The following is a 5,839-nucleotide window of genomic DNA, read 5'->3' as shown; positions in this document are numbered from 1 at the left end:
CTTAACAATCAGAGTGGTGATAATCTTGTAAATGAAATTACACAGGGCAATTGTCTGAAATCCTTGAGGATCCTTAGATTTAGCTGACTTAGGAACCAGATTAATGAAGGTAGAGTTGAGACTAGGGCATACCTTTTGGTTACATCTTGATTCCTCCACGACCTCCATGATGTCTTGCCCCATGAATGGCCAGGTAGCGTGGTAGAATTCAACAGTGAATCTGTCTGGGCCTGGGGTTTTGTTCTTTGGCATGCCTTTTACTATTTCCTCTACTTCTTCTTTCGTAACTGCCCACATCAGTGCCTTGTTCTGGTCTTTCGTTATCATCTTGGGGATTTTATGTGTAATTCTTTGGGTGGCTTCCTCCATGTTTGCCATGTTCTCTATGAGTAGGTATTTCAAGTGATTGACTAGCAGGCCTTCCATCTCTTCGTGTTCTGTTATACGTTGTCCTTTTGCATTTTTAAGAGAGTAAATACGGTTGTGTTGCCTGTGGTTCACCATAGCTTTATGAAAATATCTCGTGTTGTGTTCTCCTTCCTTCAACCACTGAACCCATGATTTTTTCCTCCACATGATTTCTTCATGCTATCTTCGTTCCTCTATTTGGTTAATCGATAACCCTTCTTCTTGCACCATGTCTTCCATTCTTCCCTCTTTTATCATCTTTTTTTGTATGTTTGCCATATGTTGGCTGAGTTCGATCTGGTCTCTAAGGATGTCACCAAACTCCTCCTTGTTCCACTTTTTGAGTCTCCTCTTTAATTCCTTTAACTTTAGTTGGAAGGTATGCATTCTGTTGCGGCCCTGTTGGGTACTTTATGTCCACCATTCCTCCATCTTTGTAAGGATATCAGGGTTTCTGAGCCAAAAGGCTTCAAAGCTGAACGACCTATTCTTAGGTTGAGCTTTTAAATCCACTTCTACGCAAACTGGCCAATGATCCGACCCCATGCATGGGAGTATCATTACCTCTATGAAGATATATTTACTCATCAGATGTTATGAGATTAAGAACGTGTCCAAGAGGCTTGCTATTTTGTGTATACCCCCTCTTTTGTTGTTCCAGGTATGGATGCCATTAATTGTTTCTTTATCCACTAACCGAAGGTTGGTGATGGTTTTGTTGAAGGCTTCCATGCCTAGGTCAGCCTCCTTATTCCTCCCTTTGTTTCCCCTAGGTTTGTGATCATATTGAAGTCGCCTCCTACTATCCATAGCTCGTCTGTGTATATATTCCACAGGGCCCTCAAGCTGAGGAGGAAGGATCCTATTTTTCCTGGGAGGTGCGACCCATACACCCTGGACAGCAGAGCCCATTCGCTAGATCCTAGGCTTCAGAATTTTCTTGTGAGAATTCAGCGTAGACTTACCCATTCTTCTAACTTCACTTTCGTTGGGTTCCATAAGATTGCCAGTCCACCTGCGCTCCCATTTGCATCCTGGGCAATGACTTGGTATTCTGGCCTGAAGTTTTCCATTATGTCTTTTAACTTTTTTCACTAATTTTAGTCTCTTGTATTATCATTATGCTTGGCTTATCCTTTTTCAATCTCTCCTTAAGGTACCTTTGTTTGCCTCTACTATTGAGGCCTCTAATATTCTAGGTTGTGATGATCATTTTAACAGTTTTATCATATGTTGGAAGATCTCCTACAATGGCACTACTTGTCCTGAGTTCACCAGTAATTCCTCTACCATTTGTGTGGATTCATTCATCGTTTTCCTGCCTCCTTTTCCCCCCATTTTCCTTGTGTTCCTATCTCCTTTCCTTAAACTGCTTATGCCCCCAGCTGTTTTGGTTGGCTTATGATTGCTGAGTTCTGTTTGTCTCTATATCTTTGGAAGGTTTCTTTGTAGAGTTGTTTCTGATCTTCCGGGATGAATCTTTCGTCCAAGTGTCTCCATTCCTGCAATAACCTCTTCATAACTTGTTCCTCTATGTTGAGATCATCTTTCTGGTTGTCTATCTCTATTAGGGTTTCCACCATTTGCATGTTTTCTTTAGGTCGTTGCTCTTCCTTTGTCATCATTTCCTTTTTCCCCCTTCTGCTCCTTTGTCTTCCTAGTTTTCTTTTTCTTGAGTGTTGACCTCCATCACTGCCTCTAGGTCTTCTTCCTGTAGGACCAAAAATCTATTTTGTTGCCTTCGTTCCTTCTCTTCTTGATGTACCTTGTGGTTCCCGGCTTGTCGCAGGGTTCTTTTCTTCCTTTGCACTTATTTGTAACCGTCTCCTTCCACTTTTGCCTTATGATCTCCTTCCCTTTCCTCCATCGAGTGGTTACCTGTCTGGTTTAGGGGGTAGGATCAAAATAGGTGGCCATATTCATGGCATCTGCGACACCAAGCAAAATGTGCTCATAGTCTATCGGTTACGACCATACCTCGTCATGGTACTCTAGCTCAATGTAGTCTGGGAGTGGTTTCGTAATGTTCATGTATACACAGATTCTAGCATAGGAGGTATATTGGCCTTTTCTTGTCAAGTCAACGACCTTTACAAAAGTGCCCATAGAGTTTATGATGCCTTCTAGTATCTCTGAATCCCAGAAGTCCATTGGGAGTTCGAAGAGCCGAACCCATATTGCAGCTGCTAGGAGTTTCTCCTGGTCCGGGTTGTAGCATTCTTCCCAATGTCTGATGAAGAGGCCAACATTGTTGAAGAAGTATGGTCCATCTTCGAATATCCTCTCTTTATCTTCCCATTTGAGAAGATCACTGTGAAGAACCCTTTCGCTCCCAGCTTGAGATCTGTGTGCCCTTTTGGCTGCCATCGGTGTTGAATCCATTTTATCAGTTCTTTCTCTGACGGGCATGCCCCTATGAATTTGCAGATGAGAGCATGGTCCTTTATTTACCTTTTGTATTCTTCCAGTTTATTGTTTGGGATAACGAATCTGGGTTTTCTTGCAGCCCTTGGTAGACATCTCCCACCCAATCCTGCTTGCCATTTGGCGCCCAAAACCGGGATCCCTTTACCTTTTCCCCCATTCCCACCTGTCGCTCCGTATTGGCTTGATTCTCCTGTTGCTACGTTCCTGTAGGAGGGGATCTCTTCCCCCCATCATGCCACTCATCCTTTGCTTCATCGCGATCTTCCTCATGGTGCGACCTCTATTTTTCTCTGTTGTTGCAGGTTTCGCAGGTTCGAGACCAGGCTCCCCGAAACCGTAGCGACCGACTCCTCTAGTTCGCTCTACCATCGTTCTCATGCGCACTTAAAAAAATATTAATTTACTTATATAACTGAAATTAACTTTTGACATTTCTTTAATGATTATATTACTCTAAGTTTTCATTACTATATATAACTTTTAAACTTTTTAATTTAACCTCCTACATTGCTATAAAATCTTTCCTCCCCATAACAATTGAAAACTAAAACAACATTTTATACTTTTAACAAAATCTTCACTTTTACACTTTATACTTCAAAATTAATTTATTATTTTAATTTTTAATTTACTTAATGTTTTATATAATCTAAACATATATATATATATATATATATATATTTATTACAAAAATATGAAAAGTGTTATATAATTCAAACATATTGTTGTTATAGACATATGAAAAGTGTTGCAGGTAGAATAACAAAATAAACTTTAAAGTGTTTACCCTCACCCTCTTAAAATGACTTGTCCCCAGTTTCAAATCTATTTCCAAATACATTTAGAGAAATTCCGAGTGATTTTTTCGAACATTCAGTAATATCCCTCATATTGCACAATTTTTTTTTCTTTCTAAATAAAAATATCACTCAAATCATCAATGCGACCCTAATTAGCCTCTTAATATTTCAAATACACCCTTAATTGCGAAATTGTAACCTTATGTAAATCAAACTCATAATACATTCTAGCGTCATGGTAATTTATTGTTATATTTATTTATTTTTTATTTCTTCTTATACTTGTAATAGAATAATCATTCCTTAATATAAATTTCCATGTGAGAAATCCTTATTCAATTATACATACTTTGTCACCCTTATCTATGTTCGCATTATGTTGTAATTCAACTTGATTTTCTCATTAATTCCCACAGGCCTTCGATTATGAATACATCTATTACATGATCACGGGTCCTTGTAAAGTTTCTAGTACGCTTTACCTTTATGAAATAGGGTTATATTTAGTTTGTATGGTGTTACAGATATTTTATTGGATGATTCGTCACAATAGATATGATAATATTATATTAAAATTTTGAAAATTCTATATTATTATATTTTTACGCCGTAAGGCGTTCCTTCTGAGAAAGACTTTCCCAGCTGCCACTCTGGACGGTTTCACACCGTTCGATTGCTTGTTAGACGATAGAAAGATTCTAGGCCATAGATCTCACCACTTACCGAGAGTAACTGCTTCTTTGATTTGCGCCACTGAAGGAGAGACCGATTACCGCTAGTAACTGCTTCCTTGATTCGCGCCGCTGAAGGAGAGACAAACACGTCGGCAAGTCTCTCGAAGCACCAGTCTGTTTCTTTTCAAGATTTAGGGTGGCGTTGGTTCCTCACACATATTTTTTTAATATGGTTCGGTTTGCTTTCAGATAGCGAATTCTGTGTCAGGAAGGTAGATCGGTAGATCGCAAGAACATTCAATGGAAAAGTCTTCCAATTCAGAAGAGACGGCACCTGATTTTGGAAGCAAGGACTTTTAATTCGGTGTTTTCGTGTCTGATTCACTGCTGTAGCAGAGCATGAGGGGTTTGGGTAATGATTTCAATTCACCACAACCGCCAGCAGTAGAAGGAGAAGCAAAAGGAAAAACAGAAAAGAAGCTGAAGGAAGAAGAATGGCGCAGAAAAGGGGTTTGATGGTTGCAGAGGTGGCCGATGATGAAGTCGTGGTGCCATCGCAGGCCATTCTCTTGGCAGACAGTTTTACTCAGAAGTTCCGCCCCATAACCATGGAGCGCCCCAATGTATGAAGATATTCAAAATTTCTTGCATTTGAACAAAATGACACTCCATTGTGTCCGCCAGAGTTAGGATTAAGGCGCAGCTTTCTGAAAATTTCGATTCGATCTTTGTGCTACATACTAAGTAAATCATGTGTATAATAACGCACACGTTGCAGTGTAACGAGTAGGTGATACAGGGTATTAAAATGTATACTTTTTCTCACACTGAGTTTGTGATATGATCTTGGTATTGTGCTTATTATCTGCGATGAATACTCACTTGATTGTTAAATGATCTTTACTTAATCTAGTACACAGAGAGCCATGATTCTCATGAATGTTTCGAAGGCCATGGCTGTAGATGATGATATCGGAGCGCCTTGAAAAACCCTGAGTAGCTGGGAAAGGCGAGCTGCAAGTTTTCGAGACGCTATAAGTTGTAGGTTTAATATTAAACCTTACGTAGTCAACTTTGACAAACATAGTCGTCGAAGCGCATATACTGTAATTTATTTTTTTAATTTAGTTTTTGTTATTTGTGTTTCGATTTCGACATGGGCAGGCTTGATTATGTTGAAATCAACTAAAGTGGCTTCGTTTAAAATTCAATTGATTTCGATTTGGCCGAGTTCTATTTAGTTTCATGTTTTGGATGTTAGACATTGCAGATTCTAGGTTTTTCGAGAACACTGAGATTAGCGCTCACAGGTTCGACGAGAACAGTCACGGTTCACACATTGGATTAAAAAATAAATAATTTAAATGATAAAGAAATTGATAATTTAAACCAGAAATTCCTGGCTGAGATTCCAATGCCATAGGTTGAAAGTCCATATTCGAAATCAAAATCCGTCCGGAACTGTCTGTGCAGAAATTCCTTGGCAATTCGTTACACACGGATTTTAATTGCAATCTTATGGGGAGAAAT

This window comes from Pinus tabuliformis, chromosome 6 (genome assembly GCF_031772625.1).
Source record: "Pinus tabuliformis cultivar Carrire ecotype Pingquan chromosome 6, CPIR1, whole genome shotgun sequence".
NCBI classification, from domain to species: domain Eukaryota; kingdom Viridiplantae; phylum Streptophyta; class Pinopsida; order Pinales; family Pinaceae; genus Pinus; species Pinus tabuliformis.
The sequence above is the reverse complement of the archived record's forward strand: the minus strand, read 5'-3'. Positions refer to the sequence as shown.